This window comes from Sardina pilchardus, chromosome 24, assembly GCF_963854185.1.
Source record: "Sardina pilchardus chromosome 24, fSarPil1.1, whole genome shotgun sequence".
NCBI lineage: Eukaryota > Metazoa > Chordata > Actinopteri > Clupeiformes > Clupeidae > Sardina > Sardina pilchardus.
The window spans coordinates 13,183,741-13,202,930 of record NC_085017.1 but is presented as its reverse complement, the minus strand read 5'-3'; the positions used below and the strand labels follow the sequence as shown (position 1 = coordinate 13,202,930).

The following is a 19,190-nucleotide window of genomic DNA, read 5'->3' as shown; positions in this document are numbered from 1 at the left end:
CAAACACACACCCCCCACAGAATAACAAACATAGCCTCTGCAAACGCACACACACACACATAGCCTGTGCAAACACGCGCACACATACACACACACACACACACACACACATACACACACACACACACACACTTTTACGTGTTACTTGCTGCTGTTCTGCCCAGGTAATTGATGATGTCTGTAATTGTGGTAGCTGGTGTGCGGACAGGGACAGCTGTATGAACAGCATAATAACATGTCTCACCACCGCTACAGTCCTGCACAGCACTTCCTGTGGCTTTACACTGGCTTGATAGCCTTTGTAATTGGAACAAAAGACCCTGTGGATGAATTGATTGCACTGTGTGCACAGTAACATTCCTTAGGGCGAGAGTGTCATTGATCTGATGTGATTGATGTCCGTGTGTGTGTGTGTGTGTGTGTGTGTGTGTGTGTGTGTGTGTGTGTGTGTGTGTGTGTGTGTGTGTGTGTGTGTGTGTGTGTGTGTGTGTGTCAGTGTGTGTGTGTGTGTGTGTGTGTGTGTGTGTGTGTGTGTGTGTGTGGTGCCATGTGTGGTCTATAGAACATAGCACTTTCCTCCCTCTGCGTCAGGAGAAAGACACAGGCTGTACTGAATATAATGACACCCTGACATTATTATATTAGCCGAATCAAGATTGAGGAAGTGACCCAGTCCTGCCCATTCTCCAAAAGTGCACATTCTCTTGATGAAAGACTGATGAAAGAGTCTTTAGAGAGATGAACATGGTCTGTGTGTTTCATCCCTCCATGGAGCTCGCACTGAATTTGCTTATTTGGCAGCTATTTAATTTATTTCACATAGCCTTACAGTGCCATGCAAAACAAGTACAACTCAATTACTCAAGCTCTCTGACAGGTCTCATCCATGATGACACGGCACTTGTTATACGATGCCCCACCAATCAGAGCGCATAAAGCCCCCTGTCATTAGTTGTTATGAAGAGCCTCTCCTCGTGATGGGTTATCTGCTGAGTCACTCATCAGTAGTTGGAGCTGATTAGGGAGCTTAGGGAAGTGATAAGTAACTAATACTGTAGTGTTGTCACAATACCAAAATTGGACATAATAGGAGTAATGCAATAGACCTAGATGAAAGAAAATGGATCTTAACATTCTTTGTTGTCTTTGTTAACTGTTAAGAAATATGTTTTATTATTATTATAATTACAGTTTTTCTTGATTGTTAACACACATTTTCTGAAAACATGCCTCATATTCTCAGAACTCTACACACAAATCCAAAACAACACACACAATGGGCAAAACTCCACAATTCTCCTGCAAAACTTTACCTTCAAAACAATGTAATTTCTCCTCAAAATGCTCTTTTGTTCTCAAGAGACACACACAAACCATCATATATCAAGACATTTATAAGGACCAGTTGAACACTGATGTGCTCAGTGTAAAACACTGCGATGAATTGAAAACACTTCTTCTCCATTCATTATAATGACTTGGGCCTTTTTTTGTTCAGTGTTACACTACAAACAGTACTACAAACAGTAGATAAGCTGATACAGTAAGTTGATATGCTTACCCTATCAATATTTTGAAATATCTCATTGTTTTCTATTATTTTTCTTTGTATTTGCCGTAAAGTTATGCCGTTTTTTTCTAGGACAATGCTCATGATTTCAGTTTCCTGTTCAGGAGACAGAAGCCCTTGTGTTGGTAATCTTTCGGCTACCAAACAAATAGTAAAATACTGTAAACTGTGTAGGAATACAAAGTAGGATTACTTTCCCCAAATACTTGAAACATACTTTATTTTTACAGTCCTACAGAACAGCCCACAGGCAATACTGTACTACTGTGCTCATTGAGCTGTACTGTCCGGTACTGTACTGTATTGATACGCAGCACTGCAATGTTCTAGTGGCTCGGATCTCATCAGAGATTACGGTCCTTGGCCTCCCCATCCTCCTCCTCTTACTCTCACTCCTCTGGCTCTGCCTCTGCCTGTACTATACTGTAATACTAAAGCTCTGATTGCTAATTGTAAGACTGTGTGACACAGGAGTTTGCCCATCTGAAGAGTCAGTGTGCATGGTAGGGCACTAGGGCAGTTAGCTTTAGAATTTGAATGGCAGTGTGTTCTTTGTGAAAACAAGACATTTTCTTCATGAAAATTGTGTCTAATGCACAGAATTGTGTGTAGTGTTTTGAAAACAGTGTGTTTTAGAACGGCAATTTGAGTGTAAAGCAGAAATTGTGCTTATAGTTCAGCAGAATCGGTTCAGGAGGTTGGTGCATGAGCTACATATTATTGGAATTGTGTCTCAAGTACCAGAAATTGTGTGTAAACAATTGAGAAAAACTGTATTACAGTAAAACCTGATTAAAATACAATTCTTAAGGTACCATTTTTAATTTCAGGGTATCATAATACATTTTTAGTTTGGATGACTGCAACATCAGTAAGTACGTAGATTAGTATGGATGGCCGCAACACTAGTAAATAAGTAACTTAGTGGATGTTAGTATGATTGTGCAAGTAAGTTAGAGGATGAAGTATGGATGATTGTGCAATGTTAGTAAATAAGTTAGTGGATGTAGTATAGATGACTGTGCAACACTAAGTAAGTGGATGTTAGTATGGATGACTGTGCAAACACTAGCAAATAAGTAAGTTAGAGGATGTTAGTATGGATGATTGTGCAGCATTAAGTAAGTAAGTAAGGATGTTACACTGCTGCTGATGTTGAGGTTCTTGCCGTAATGAAGTCTGACTGGAGCTGCTTCTCTGGAGCCCAGTGTGTAGTTGAAGGGAGTGAGACTAGTTACACAACATTGCCTTTAAGCTGCCCGGCTGGCCTGATGAAAGAGAACCAGCTCCACTTACTAACGGCGTCAGAGAACTCTTCATGTGGGTCCTTTCATGTTGATATGTTGCTTTTTTTTAATGTTAGCATTCGCAAATGTGTTTCTGTTTTAAGAGCAACCGTTCACTTCTGATGCATACAATATTTATGCACTTTGAATGTGCCACCATTCAGCACAGAGACTTTTAGATTTTTTTAGAGTCTATTAGTAAATGGTAAAATGACTGTGGAATCCATGGATCTTTTTCAAACTCAAGGTTTCAGGTTCCAGGTGCTTGAATAATGCTGCCTCCAAGATGCATTTGATCACAGCTACATCCAGCCACATTGATGTAGTGTGTGTGTTATATGGAAGTACGGACCCAGAGTCCACATATGTGGACATCATTTTTCTCTAAAAGTACATCATATCAAAAGACGATACTTCGTTTTTATTCTAATTAGGTTCCAATAAGCCCAAATAGCAAAGATAAATACAAATTGCATGTAAAAAAACAGCTTGGGCCTTAGGAGGTTTGCTGCCTTCAAGATGCAATAGATCACAGCTACATCCCGCCACATTGATGTGCACAGATTCCTATTTAGCAGATGTGTGTATTTAGAGCACCCGGGAGCTTACCGTATAGCCTACTGTACCTAGAAGTCTTATTATTATTAATTTCATTTTTTTCCCAGTAATCTGCGTGCTCCCACCCAGGATATCAACCTGACGACCTTGGTGTTATGGCCATGTTACTCAACTAGTTTTTTTCAACCAGTTATGCCAGAGGAACATCTTGAGTGGTGCGCACTGCCCTGGGCTACAGATTCATGTAATATGCTCATGGGCTTAACGGACCAAAGAGAGGCTTAGGTCCCTATTGCTCTGACCCGACACACACACACACACGCGCATACACACACACTCTAACAGCAAGATTGTGTCTGTCACAGAGGAGGATCAGCAGCCACAACACTCACAGTAGCCAGCAAACACAAACAGCTTTCACTGGCTCAGTGGGGGCTTAGGTTTCCTAGGTGTCCTCGCAAGATGCTTGCCAGAGCAGTGAGGCTCATTTCACAGGTGACATTTCTTTAAAATACTGACAGTGTAATTAGTTACAGATGTTTGCTGAAGACATACAAATCTCTGGCTCTGTGTATTTCCAGTGATTTGGAAATACAGTTGTTGTCCAACTGTCCGCAGCTGTTGGTTGTGGTGATTGGCTTGAAAAGAGCTTGCCAATAGACAACAGCAGACAAATTCATAAGAACTCATATTCCAACTGCAAGTAAATCCTATAGGCTAGCCAATGGGCAAGTCCCCCTGCTCGAACATCTTAATACCTTGGCGGATGCTCCATCCAAACAATTGATTTGAATTTGTAGTTTCGCCAAGGAGTCCATCGGAAGTCTGTGCCTATCCATGCCTGTTGATGGGGTTTAAGTTAATTAAGATTCCTAATCACCGCATCTTATTATCCCGCGTGCGGCTTGCCCCTGGAGAGTAAGTGGGTCAGGTGAGTAACCATGGAGATGAGTTAGCGAGGGAAAGAGGATGAGGCGGCGTTGGCCTCCGTGCGCTAGGCTACAGTGAAAACGCGCCGCTGCTGTTGTGGTATCAGTCAGTAGTGCTTCATCGCTCTCGAACACAGTCTCGCCGGTCGTGGTGGATTCAGCCCCGTCGAGTCGGAAATCGGAATCAGGCATCCAAGAACCAGCAAGCGAAATCACAACGATGCCATTCTCCACGAGACAAAAGACACAACATATTATTTGATAACTTCTGACGATTCCGTGCTTCAGCTGCAGCCACCGCTTGCTGTCAACCAGTAAGTGCATCCAGTCGTTTACAGTGGCATACAGTGAGTGTAATGCTAACGAAATAATTCGTCCCTAGACTACTCACGTTCACGAAATAACGGGTAGCCTAACAAGGAGCGGATAATTACAGTGACTGTATTTCCCATATAGTTGTCAGCTTATAGCCTAGTATTATTGTTTATGGACAGATGTATCTGAATCATCCAAATCTTTGTTTGCAGTAAATTAATTCAAATATTTCAGCTGCCCATGAGCTCCTCCGGTAGCCAACAAGACATTATGATTCCAAGCGTTTGGTTGTAGTCTCGGGTCGATGTTCATTAGCATTTAAATTGCTTACATTTCATTTTCGTCTATTCTCAAGGTCCGTTTGATAAATGAACACCGACATATATTGTCCTGAGTATTTGATAGACTACGCTGTGGGTGCTGAATCCATGCTCTGTATTATGTTGTGTTTCATTCATTAATTGTGCTGTTAAGTGGAAGAGACATTTAACCCGTTTCCCTACTTACTGAGGTGTGTTTTATATTGATAACTGGCAAGACAATTGGCCAGGTGTAACCAAGAAGTCGCTTCGTCAACCCCGGAATTACTTGCGCAAAAGAGGGAAGAGAGATAGCCTACCTTCTGTCGGGCACAATTCAGGTGCAAAGATTTAGAGAGGCTGTTGAATTTTGCTCCCAATTTCCTCAGTCAAGTGTCCCAGTATTGCATTCATTGCATGCTTGGTCAATGTACATGTGATAACTTATACTGGCAGTAGACGCATGGCCAATATGCTGTGGGTTAAATTTAAAAATATATTTTTCACACGGAATACTTTAAACCAAATTGGTGACTAAAATAGAATTACAAGTACCGAAATGTACGTCTTTCACTTAATATAGAAAGCTGTTATTTGTAGTCTGACAAGACCAAGCGATTGATCGGCTGCCTAAATAAAATATACCGTTATTTGTTTTACGTTAGCCTAGTAGATCTGTTTCCCAGTGCGCTTACGCAAATTAACTATTTGAGTTTAACTCCTTTAAGTTTAACATTAGCTGACCCCTGGCCCTGACTATATGAGACCACGGAGAGGAAAGAGACGCATCACACCTTTTCACCCTAAAAACATCCCATCGATTCTCTACAGGTGACAGGTTGTGAAAGAGCGCAGTTCTAGGATGTAGTATTCTTGGCGACCAGACTATAGCCGATTTTGTTTTGTCAGTCACAGAAAAGAGTCACTTTACGGAAAGACCTCATGCCAAGTACGCACCATCGGAGAGAGGTACGGTTTTCTGTGTACAATGCACCGTCACAGTCGAAAACACAAAGCCCACCGACTGATAGAACGGTTTAAAGGGCACGCTACACAAACGCAGTTGATTGGGATGACGAGAGTAAACCATACTGTATAGCCCAGCTGCGGAGTAGGCGCATAATAGCAATCAGATTTCTCCACTGGGGAAAGTAAAGCCAAATGTTAGTCTGTTCCTCTCCGTCGCAGAGAATCTGGGCAGCGTTCCTACCTCGCCTGGCAAAGGTTCAGTCGCCAGAGCCCATGCGCATATGTTAACGTAAGATTTATCACCAGGACACATATGGGCCATCGTACGGCGCACAAACACACATAAACGGAGCCACTCTTCACTGCGTTAACTGATCTGAGATGCAGTTTACAAACAGAACGTGGCATTTAGAGAGTTTAATGGAAAAAAAACAGAAAGAAAATAGAAACACGAAACCATAAAATAAAGATGCGCATTGTTTGTTACACATGTTTCGTTCATTGCCTTGTCCTGGCTTTTAAGAGCATGTAGCGCAGACGCTGGCATGCACGCACGCAGAAGCTGAGTGCTGTGCTGGTCTGTTGAAATATTCAGAAGGGTCCAACTAGGGTAGCGTGAGAGAGAGAGAGCGAGAGAGAGAGAGAGAGAGAGAGAGAGAGAGAGAGAGAGAGAGAGAGAGAGAAACTCTGACAAATGAACTCACTGGCTGACCTGAGAAAGGCCACTGCGCTTGTTGGCGTTGCCCATGTGGGACCGAACCCTGGATGGAGCTGGTTGTTGTTCTGGGTCAGTAAGCGGGCTCCCGTGTGATGATGTTTTGTGTGACCCAGACCAGGCAGGGGATGCTACATCAGGCACACATCTGTCGGTGTATCCTGGTGGCCCATGAGTGGTACTGGTACAGGTTTGGCCATTCGCTTTTGACCACACGGACCCTTATGTTATTGGCCGGGTTTCCCAGATTCGTTTAGAAGCTCTTAAGTGCTAAGAACTTCTCAGGCGCACTCTAAGAACGTTCTAAGAACGCTCCTAAGAAGTTCTTAGCACTTAAGAGCTTCTTAACGAATCTGGGAAACGCGGCCCTTATGAGCTAAGCGCAAACCGTCGGGCAAGGTGCGATGCCCTGTGTGTGGAGGCTATACGTTGATCATGTGGCTGTGGGTGAACTGAACAGACACACCCATGTCTGTGGTCAGGATCTTCGAACTTAGAAAGTTGATTTGGCCAAGACGTTGATTTAGCTTTAGCTCGTTTTTAAGACATTCGCCAACTCTGCATCTTGTCCATTTAGTTAAGCTCAGGGCCTCAGATGGTTGGCCCATATTGGCACGCTGGATGTGATTGGTCAGTTTGGTCTGTGGTGCCAGCTTAGGGCATCGCATGTCATTACTGTTCCTCCCAGATCAGACATTCATTGCCTATCTATAGCCAGTCAGGGTGAGTCTTCAGAATAAACTAAAGTAAGAAGTAACACCAGTAAGAAGCAACTATGGATACACTGGTATCCGCCCAGCACCGGTATCGGCTAGGAGTGTAATGATACACAATTTCGTACCGAACTGTTAGGTACAGGTCCTTAGGTTCAACATCGGTATCGGCCAAAATAGGTCTTGTTGATGGGTACTGTCTTTTGGCAAATGTATAGATGGACAGTTATAGATGATGGCGGCTGATGTTTATCTGTTGTGCCACATCATTCTGCACTAAGTAAATGTTGTGTTGTGTACAGACAATGCTATGAGAGGGTGTTATGAAGGTCTGACTCGAAAATGGTTACGTTACATTTTGGTTACGTTTTACGTGTAGTCTCTGCTAAAGCCTATAGTTACTTGACAACAAAAATGAAGTAAATACATGTTCAAAATCTGTTATAGTATTGTGATATTCATTTGAGGTCATCCAGACCTATTCCAAACACATACAGTATCTTGCTAATGGCCCCCGTGCCCCCTCCCACCCTCCCTTTACTCTGGTCTTTGATGTCTGTGTGGTCCTTACAAACGCACGGGCACACACACACACACACACACACACACACACACACACACACACACACACACACACACACGCACACACACACACACACACACACACACACACACACACACACACACACACACACACACACACACACATGCACGTGCACACAGACACAGACACACAAACTCCCACACACCCACACACACACAGCACACACACAGCACACACACACATATGCGCCCTCCTCCCCAATCACGAGCGAGGTCTTTGGAGGTGGAGCAGCAGGCTTTCAAAGTCTGGCCTTGAATCACCACGGCCTCCCTAAGTGTTCGCCATCATAATGCAGAGAGGCGGCCACCGCTCTTTTGAAATGAAAATCAAACGAAAATAACACAAAAGTAGATAGTTATCATAGTAATCAGTTTGGGTTTCATGGAAACAGGGAGGGAGGGCTCGGTCACTGTTTGTGTGTATGTGTGTGTGTGTGTGTGTGTGTGTGTGTGTGTGTGTGTGTGTGTGTGTGTGTGTGCGCGCGGGTGTGCGCGTGTGTGCGTGTGTGAGTGTGTGTCTATCTCGGTGTTTATGCACGTCATTTGAATCAGGGAGTGGGTTCGGGTCTAGAGGACTCACGGGACAACAATGGCCCATGTGTGGCGGTCGGCGAGTTCAATCACGACGACTCGTGTCCAAGCACGACTGTTTCCACCGCGGACTGAATGTGAGGAGGGGAAGGAGCCACTCTCCCACACGGCTATCTTCTCACCAAGCGCACTGGGACCTGATGTCCTTGTGCTGTTATAAACACTCTGAGAGGTTTGCACCCACAGAGACACACAGGCAGACCAGAGGATGTAGCCCTGATAGATAGATAGATAGATAGATAGATAGATAGGTTGATAGATACAGTAGATAGATAGATAGGTTGATTAAATGATTGATTGATTGATTGATTGATTGATTGATTGATTGATTGATTGATTGGTTGATACTTTAGTTATTCTGAAGGAAATGTTGGAACAAAATGATGGTGGAAGGCTATATTAAATGAATAAATAATACATTATAATACATGAATAAATTCATAGTTAACTTGGCTACACATCTGTTACTGCGGTCAAGGATTGCATGTCCAAAAAGCTTTAATGCATTGCTAAATCATAGATACTCAGGTTGCGTAATTCTCAGTTTCAGTTGTGATGCTCTTTGCACAACAATTCATTATGGGAGGTGAAGCCCATGTCTCTGTACAGCCCTGCTAAGCCTGCCAAAGTAACATCTTATTTGGATTGTGAATGACTTAGGATAAACATATGAGAGAAGTGGCTGGCTTGAGTGTGCCTTTGTGTCATATTGATGAATTGTGGTGCCTTAATAGCAGATGAAGGAGCTGGTGTTGGCGCAGCTGAGTAACTCTCTGGTCTCAGATGATCAGGTCAGCAGGTCCACATCTCCCTGCTCTTTTAGTTCCTGTAGTTCCAAACGGGCCTGGACCTTCACATCTCCCTGCTCTTTTAGTTCCTTTAGTTCCTAACGGGCCTGGACCTTCACATCACCCTGCTCTTTTAGTTCATTTAGTTCCTAACGGGCCTGGACCTTCACATCTCCCTGCTCTTTTAGTTCCTTTAGTTCCTAACGGGCCTGGACCTTCACATCGCCCTGCTCTTTTAGTTCCTTTAGTTCCTAACATGCCTGGACGTCCTCCTCTCCCTGCTATTTTCAGTTACTTTAGTTCCTAGCAAGCTAGGACCTCCACTTCCCTCTGCCTTTTTAGTTCCTTTCGTTCCTAACATGCCTCCCTACTTTAAAAATAAAATAAAATAAATAAATATATATATTGTTGAGGCATTAATGTCTTTAATCTGATAGGACAGTGAGGAGAGTGACAGGAAGCAAGTGGGAGAGTGAGATGGGGTAGGATTGAGAAAAGACCCAGGTCAACCCAGTGGGTACAGCACGTGGACCCAAATATGGTATGGGCACTGACACTGTAGCCAGTTGCACCACAGCGCTCCCCTCCCTCCATACTCTTTTAGTTCCTTTTCGAAGCATGTCATAAGATGTTTTGCCCCATAGAGTGCGACGCACACTCATATCTACTGCCCTATCTCAATTAAAGGCCAATAGCCCAATAATAAACTGAAGCAGCCCTTAGTTTTACATGTATTTGTCGAGATGGCCTGTCAGCCATGGGATGAGCCCTGACCCTGGCTGATGGATGGTCGGTCAGTCCCAGGCCGGGAGGAGGTGAGGCCCATCATGATTAGTCACTGCTCAAGGAGGCAGGACAGCAGTCAGAACTGAGCCCTGTGTCATCATTCACTGTTCCGCTAACCCAGATCACGCTCTCTCTCTCTCTCTCTCCCTCTCTCTCCGTCTCTGTCTCTCCATCTCTCTCTCCCCATCTCTCCCTTTAGCTCTCTCTATCTCTGTCTCTCCATCTCTCTCTCTCCATCTCTGTCTCTACATCTCTCTCTTTATCTCTCTCTGTCTCTCTCCCCATCTCTCTTTTTCCACCTGTCTCTCTATCTCTCTTTCCACTGCTGTCTCTCCATCTCTCTCTCTCTCTCTCTTCCCATCTCTCTACCTCTATCTCTTCATCTCTCTCTTTTTCTTGCTCCATCCCTCTCTCCAGCTCTGTTTCTTTTTTTAGCTTAGTGTTTTGTGTGTGTCTGTTTGTTTACTGTATGTGTAATGTGTACGTGTGTGTGTGTGTGTGTGTGTGTGTGTGTGTGTGTGTGTGTTGTTGTTGTTTCTTGTCCTGTCGTTCTGTTTTGCATTTATTTATGGCTTTGGGAGATTGAGCTCTGCTTGCAGCCATATCTCATCTTCATCATTCAGCAGTCAACAGGAGAAAAGGCACTGACCAAAGCACTTCAACATGCTTAAACATGCTGTGAAATTAACGCCAAAACATCCTGTGAGAATTCTGTCAGTTGTGTCAGATGTGTCCCACAAGTGCATGGTGGGATAGGGAGAATGTTTACGGAAGTTCATGCATCTGAGAGGAAATATGCTCAAATATTTAGATGCAGTTTTAAAACTCTTCCGTCTCTCAAGGCATTCCACACATGTGTGACCTTTGTGGAAGAATAAATACGTTTAGTCGATGTTACACCTTTCTGTGGGGGTATCAGCTAGCTTCTACTACTTACCACTGATTGTTTTCGTGCCAAGCAGTCTGTTTCTCATAGGCTTGTTTCAGTCTCAGGAGTGTGGCTAGTCATTGTGTGGTCTTGGGTACTTTGTTGCTTAGGCAGCTCGAGTGATTGAATTTATATTTTACTGCCAAAACCGAGCACAACGATCTGGGACTAGCCATAAGAAACACTATGATGTTGTTGTTGTTGTTGATGTTGGGGAAAGTAGTGTTTGGCTGCATGGTGTTGCTGCAGGTGTTTATCACCCTTGGAGGACATCCAGGTGAAGTGGCTTCCATAGTGATCGCCTGAGGCTGTGACCAATAGCAATTTCTGTCCATGTCACTCCACGATGCACCAATTAAATGCCCAGCAGGATCGAATCAGATTGGATTAATACAGAAAGCCGCTGAGAGAGACCCAAATTGAAATGGTTGGCCTTGTTAATGATGTGCTGGTGAACCAGTGTGTAACTGCAAAGCAAAAGCAAATATGCCAGAAGATTATCAGTACAAATCAAATTTCATGTGACGGAAAGAACAGAAAAAAAACAAACGGCGCACCACATCGAAAAGACGATCAACAAGCGGCAAATGCCGATGTCTCTTCTCTCTTCGTCGTTTGAAATCGATTCCAACTGTTTACTGAGTCAAATCACAATTTATTTGCGTTCCGTTCTCCGCCATTGAGCTAAGCTCCTTGGCTTGAGTCTCAGCATTCTGCAAGTTGTTCAGCTAGAGATGGGGGTTAGCTCATGGCGGCGTCCGTGCCAAATAGCAGGAATGGACCGTCTGGCACAAGAGAACTGGCATGACACAGTCCAATGGGTGGAGGGTATGGTGGCAGGAAGCATGTTCTATTTCCTGCTTAATGGTCCTCACTGCCCGTTATTACACCAGTCATACATACACTCACTAGCCAACACGCTTCAGATGCTCTGGCACACACACACACACACACACACACACACACACACACACACACACACACACACACACACACACACACACACACACAGAAGGCCCAATAACACGTGTACTTCAGCTTTCAATCAGGTGCTTGTTGAAAAGCCTAAGGAGTGGTTATGGTGTGTGTGAGGTTGAGTGTGTGTGTGTGTGTGTGTGTGTGTGTGTGTGTGTGTGTGATGAGAGAGTGATTTAAAAAACATGGTGTAAATGCGTGCCTCTCAGCATGGGTCTCATGTGTCTCGTGTTCTCTCTCTCTCTCATACACACACACACACACACACACACACACACACACGTGCACACACACACACACACACACACTCTCTCTCTCCCTCCATCCTTTTCTCCCTCTGCCTCTTTCTCTTTTTTCTCTCCCTCTATCTCTCTGTATCTCTCGCGCTCTCACCATTGCATGATTTGAGTGATGCCTTTTCTAGTGTAGTTGGTGAAGACGGGAACACAGGCTTTCGTGGTTCACACCATTCCCTCTCCATTAGCGAACAATAATCTCATTTGAGAACATGGCACCCCTAGCTGGGATTGGGTGTGTATTGTGTGTGTGTGTCTCTCTGTCTGTTTGTGTTTGTTTGTGATTGTGTGTGTGTGTGTGTGTGTGTGTGTGTGTGTGTGTGTTTGTGATTGTGTGTGTGTGTGTGTGTGTGTGTGTGTGTGTGTGTGTGTGTGTGTATGTGTGTGTGTGTGTTTGTGTGTGTGTGTGTGTGTGTGTGTGTTTGATTGTGATTGTGTGTGTGTGTGTGTGTTTGCGCATGTGTGTGTTTTTTGTGCATAGCGGCACCAGCCTGTTTGGGCTCCCTTGTCCACATCCACTTCACAACCTCTCCGAGACACACACACAGCAACATCACAGGCCATAATCAATGAGCCCTGGGTCGACATTCCCCTCTCTCAGCAGCTTAAATATATCCACAGAGCAGCGCTACGCTCCCCCCCCCCCCCCCCCCCCAGGCCTGCCCACAGCCTCAGAGCTGGAGCCAGAGAGGGCCTGGCTCTCCCAAATGTCAACGTCTTGTTTGGCGGGGGGGGGGGGGGCGTCGGTCCGTCCGGCTATCCTGACGGATGACGAGGAACCGTTATGGTATCAGCTGTTTTTCTGGAGGGGGTGATGGGGAAGGAGGGGGAGAGTGTGTGTGTGAGTGTGTGTGTGTGAGTGTGTGTGTGTGTGTGTGGGCAAAGCCGTCACATATTTCCCCGACATTAACACTTTAGCAGGCGAAGATTAGCGGGGGTAGGACAGAGGCCTGGGTGACGGATGAGGGAGAAGGCAGAGAGAGAAGGCAGAGAGAAGTGTTGAGAGAGAGGGAGGCAGGGAGGGAGGGAGAAAAAGGGAAAGTGGGAGACAGGGTGGAAGAGGTCTTTTTCTTTTCACTCACTCTCTTCCTCATTCACACTCTTCTCCTCCTTCTCCTTCTCCCTCCTTCCTCTCCTTCCTCTCCCTCTCTCCTCTCTCCCTCTCTCCTTCCTCTCCCTCTCTCCTCTATCCCTCTCTCCTTCCTCTCCTCCCTCTCCGCTCCTCTATCCCTCTCTCCCTGGCTGCTGGTGTGTGTGTGAGCAGACGGGGTAGCGGGAGCTTCCTGTGCCCTCCTGAGGTGTTAGGATGGAGTGAGAGCCAGAATCAGATGGAGGGAGGGAGAGAGGGATGAAGGGAGGGAGGGAGGGAGAGAGGGATGGATGGGTCAGCTCATGTCCATGCTGACCCATGTTGTTGTCCTTTTCCTCTCCTCCTCTCTTGCCAGTTCTCTTTCCTCCATTCATGTGTTTTATTCAGTTCTCCTTGGCAAGTGTGCACCACAACAGTACAGCCACAGCAATACCCATGTTGAAGATGAAAATAAGACTCAAAATGCAAAAACATACAAATAATGCATTTCTCTCTCTCCCTCTGTCTCTCTCTCTATCCCTCTCTCTCTCTCTCTCTCTTCCTCTTCCAAGCTGTCTCCTTTGGTGGTGCGCTAATAGAATTATTCAGATTCAGTTTCAGTCGCTCCCCTCCCCCTTTTTCTTTCACCCTGTCTTCCTTTCCCCTCCTCTCTCTCTCTCTCTCTCTCTCTCTCTCTCTCTCTCTCCCTCGTTCTTGCTCTCGTTTTCTCCTCATCTTTGCCTAGTTTCCTCTCCGTTGGAGACTGCCGAGTGAATACCACTGGGGCCACCAGACTTCTGTAGCCTCCAAGTGTGTGAGGAGAACACAGTGCGTGTGTGTGTGTGTGTGTGTGTGTGTGTGTGTGTGTGTGTGTGTGTGTGAGTGTGTGTGTGAGTGTGTGAGTGTGTGTTAGCGTACATGTGTTTATGTATGAATGTGAACGTATGTATGTTTGTGTGTGTGTGTGTGTGTGTGAGTCTGTGAGAGGGTGAGGGAGAGGGAGAGCATTGATTAAATTTAGAGCTGAAACAGATGAAGCCTCTCTCCCTCTCTCTCTCTCTCTCTCTAGCTTTCTCTCTCTCTCTCTCTTCCTACCATTCTCTGTTTCTCTCATTCTCCACTTTTTATTCCCTTCCTCCATCCCTCTTTCGCTCGCTGCCTGTCAGTGCAGCGTTCTCTCTTTCCATCATGTTCTCCCTCTTTCTCTGTCTTCCCACCTGTCCCTGTAATTCTCTTCTTCCCCTATTCACATTTCTCAACCCAGCCCTCTCGCTTTCTCTCTCTTTCCTCTCTCCTTTCTTCTCTCTCTCCATCACCTCAGAAAGATTGATCCCTCCATTTTCATCTCTTTCTCTCCCTCTCTCCTTCTATCTTCCTCTATATCTGTTCTTTCCTGTGTGTCCCCTATCTCTCTCTCCCTCTCTCCTTCCCTGTCTCTCTCTCCTTTCTTTTCCCTCTCTCTCCTTCCCTCTCTTCCTCTCCCTCTCTGTTCTTCCCTGTGTGTCCCCTATCTCTCTCCCTCTCACATCTCTCTCTCCTTCCCTCTTTCCTTCTCTCTGTCTCTCTCTGTTCTTCCCTGTGTGTCCCCTATCTCTCTCTCCTTCTCCCCTCTCTCTCTCTTTCTGCTTCCTCCCCCCTCTCTCCTTCCCTCCATCTCTCTCACTCACTTTCTCTGTCTCTCTCTCTCCTACCCTCTCTGAGTCTGTTCTTCCCTAGTCTCCGTGTTGCATGGCCAGATCTGCTGCCATTGTCTCAATGTGCTGTGTGTGTCTGACTCATGTTCTCCACTCTCTCTGGGTCTCATCATTATTAATGCTCTCACTCAGAAGAGCACCAGCGCTGAGTGTTGATGGCTTTTAATATGGGCTGTGAGCTGCTCCCACCGGCCCTCCACTGTGCCATCAAACCAAAATGGAAAAAGTGCACTCAATGTTTTTGTTTTTGTTCCGCTGAAATATTGAGATCGGTGTGTGTGTGTGTGTGTGTGTGTGTGTGTGTGTGTGTGTGTTTATAGATATCACCATTTCTGTGTGACCTTGCGTTTCCCCTCTCTCCGTTGGGCACGTGAGAATCCCAGACACGTTTTTTTTTCTCTTTGGTGTGTGTGAAAAGCGCAGCGAGCAGTGTGATTTTACAGCCTCTCTCTCTCTGCTCTTCACCGCACTGCACTGCACTGCACTGCACTGGCATAGAGAAATAGAGGAAAGGTCAGGGAAAGAGCAGGACTGAGAGGAAGTAAGGGTAACAGAAGAAGTGAAACAGGGAGCGAGAGAGAGGGAGAGGGAAGGAGAAAGCAATGGGAAGAGAGGGGTGAAGAGAGAGAGAGAGAGAGAGAGAGAGAGAGGGAGAGTGTATGGGACACAGAGAGAGGCATAAGGAGAGAGTGAGTAGGAGATATAGAGACTGAGAGACTGATGATGAAAAGAGAGAAATTGGGATAGAGGATGGAGGGAAACGGAAAGAGATGAGAAGTGATGGAGTAAAAAAGAGAGAGAGAGATGGGATAGTGAAGGTGAGGCGAAGAGAGAGAGGTGGGATAGAGTGATGGAGTAAAAGAGAGAGAGAGATGGGATGGAGTAAAAGAGAGAGAGATGGGATAGAGTGATGGAGTAAAAGAGAGAGATAGATGGGATAGAGTGATGGAGTAAAAGAGAGAGATAGATGGGATAGAGTGATGGAGTAAAAGAGAGAGAGAGAGAGATGGGAATACTGTAGAGTGAAGGTGAGGGGAAGAGAGAGAGGGAGCTGTGTTGCGGTGGACCAGCGCAGCAGTGGGTGAGGGTTGCGGTGGAGCGCAGAGCAGAGCAGAGCAGAGCAGAGCAGAGCGGCTGCATGTTTAATGTGGCCCTGGGCCGTGGGTTTAATCGCAGCATCACGCGTCTGCAATCACATGAGCAGAGGAGGGGGCACACTCTGGTCTCCTCACTACTGTGGACTCCTGCCACACACACACACACACTTACTCACTCATACACACACATGCACACACACACAATGATTTTGTGCCCACTTCAGGTGGGCAAGTTGCGTGTAAAATATGGCGAGCTGAGAATGTCAAATTGCGCTTTTTGGTGTCATGCATATGCATTCATAAGAGTGAGAGGAAAGTCAGTTTTATGTGAAAAGATGGGAGGAGATGTGTAAAATGCACCCAATTACTGTATATATTCCCCTTAATGTACGTAAACTGGCCTTGAAAGTGCATGTCTATTTTGCGCTGAAATACTTCTGCCTTGTAAGAGCAGGTGTTGATCCAAATTGTGGTTAAATGCGTCAATAACAGAAACCTTCAAAGACAACAGAATCCCTATTTAGAGCACCAGTTTTGTATCTTTGTACTATATCAAACGCAACCTTAACTTTTGTTGGCCTTTCGAATGTCATATTTTCACTTTCAAGTCATCCACTTTCCTACTTGCTAGATCAGACCAATCTTCCATAGCCTACATGCACAAGTACCGTAGTTTGAGCAGAACTACTAGTACTACTCTTCATTATCTTCCTGCTTGTTGACATCATGTACAGTATTGTATTATTTCATGATCGCTAAACGTTGGATTCCTTTTACTGTAAAGTTGTAATCAGTTAACTTCATTCAACTGCGCTTGTGATTTAAGTATGTTGGTCAGTTGTTCATCAACGTTTGTAAATTGCGGTAGGGGGCAGGGAACAACACTGTTTATCCGATGAACTACAGGCTCGATGAATACCACATTAACTGAAGTGTCACAGCGCACGGTTTCTGCGGGTTGGCCATGGTGCTGATAACGCTATTTGCAAATGTACGTACATCTGGCCCTGAGTGTGACTGTGTGTGTATTTGTGTTTGTATAAGTGTGTGTGTGTGTGTGTGTGTGTGTGTTTGAGTAGGAGAGAGAGTTTGAGTGTGCCTTTGAGTGCACTCTCAAGGTCACACACTCTCTCTGGTTCTAAGGCGGTACAGGAGTCATCTATCCGTGTCACTGTGTAGCATGTGGAACTGGGAATATGCGCCAGGTTCTCCTGAAGCCTGTTGGCCCCATTCCCATGACCTTGGTTGACCTTCTCAACCTGCCTGACTTTAGGGATCACTTCAGGTCCTGGCTTTGAGAATCTATTACCAACACACATTTAGTTTTTATTGTGGATTTAAACTATGTACTGTCAGGTCTCGTAAATGTGCGACAGGTACAAACCAGAACAAATAAGAACAAATGCAGTGGTGCTTATGTCCTGTTGGAGCTATGACTAATCCAGTTCAGTTCCCTCCCTCCCTCCCTCTCTCTTTCTCTCTCTCTCTCTCTCTCTCTCTCTCTCTCTCTCTCTCTCTCTCTCCCTCTCTCTTTCTCTCTCTCTCTCTCTCTCTCTCTCTCTCTCTCTTTCCCTGCTCTCTTCCCCCTGTCTCCCTCTGGATGTCAATGTTGTCTGTATCTTCATGTCCCCTGCTGAGTTCCACGTCATGGTTTAAAAATGCTTATTATAAGCCCACTGATAATGTGTTAGTTCTGTTTCATGTAAAAAAGAAACTGTTGTGTGTTAGAGGATCTGTGGCTTCTGTTCATATGGCAGATGGGGGATTTGCTTTTGAATGTTGCTAGCGTTCGCTGCCAGTGCTGTTAGTCGGGCGATTATTTTTTTTAGATATTCACCCTCTCTGTAATGGGGAAAAGTAAAAGGAACGGGCTTTTAAGAAGTCAAAGTATCGCTCTAAATTGTCTCTCTCATTGCGAGTTCTAAGTGCTCTATATCGGTTAAGAGTTCCTAGTTGTATGTTGCCAAGATTGGTATTGGACAGATGCGCAGACAGTTTGCTATTGATGAACACTAGCATCAAGGCGGATAGAAATGCATAACGTAAAACACAGACTGGCAACAGACAAGGAGTGGTCTGTGATTCTAGTCTTAATTGAAGGAATTGTGTGTGTGTGTGTGTGTTTGCCCCAAAAATCTCTGGCATTCATATCATACACAGTCTCGGTTCCGTAAATGGCAAACAAACAAAGTGGGTCAGACAGAGTCGTAAACAACCCCAGCCAATCAGTGTGAATGGTAGGAGTTTTATTTGATTGGGTGTGAGATTCTCCAAGGCTGTGGCTTGCCTGCTCTAACTACTATATACTGACTAGTTCTTCTTGCTGCAGGCATCCTCCTCTCTCTCAATTAGAGTTATTTACTTTATTAGCACGGGACTGTGTGGGAACAGTGTTGAGAAAAGCTATAGCAGCAGAGGGCCAAGAAGTATGGGCATTTTTTTGGAATTGGAGGAAGAATGTCCATCTTTGATATTGATACTTTTCACAGTGTTAGAAAGAAGTGCTCCTTTGACAGTGACCATATATTCTGTGTTCTCTTGGAAGCCAGGTTCGCCTGTTGTCTGCCTGTTTCTATTGCTTTCTCTCTCTCTCTCTCTCTCTCTCTCTCTCTCTCTCTCTCACACACACACACACACACCCACACACACACTTTCTTTCTCGGTTCCTTGTTTAAATTCTTGGTGGAGTCAAAGACAGTAATACAGTGTAAACTGATAATGTGATGAGTTGACATGGGAGAAATGCACTTCTGTCAGACAACTCAGGAAACCCAATTTGCAAATTATTATGTTGGCTTTCATTTTAAACTGTTTTACATCGAGGTTTTTCAATGGTTTCAAGAATTCTCTGTCTCTCTCCCTCTCTCACCCTCACACTCACAGACTCACTCTAAATAAGCTCTTTTGGAATTAATAAATTCATGTTTACCACCAAACATTCATTAAACATCGACAGACATTCGTAACGCATACATAGTATTACACATAACAGAGGCAGAGTTGTACTGT

The 19,190-nt window shown here is 45.0% G+C and overlaps 1 protein-coding gene across 1 annotated transcript in view; it reads left to right on the top strand.

The window, feature by feature from the left end:
- The first annotated feature begins 4,485 nt into the window (after window positions 1-4,485).
- The window catches only part of rims3 (regulating synaptic membrane exocytosis 3), a 59,224-nt gene continuing 44,519 nt past the window's right edge, over window positions 4,486-19,190 (top strand). Inside the window, exon 1 of the mRNA XM_062528673.1 lies at window positions 4,486-4,657. The gene's annotated coding sequence lies outside the window, so the exon portion shown is untranslated. The remainder of the gene's footprint in view (window positions 4,658-19,190) is intronic.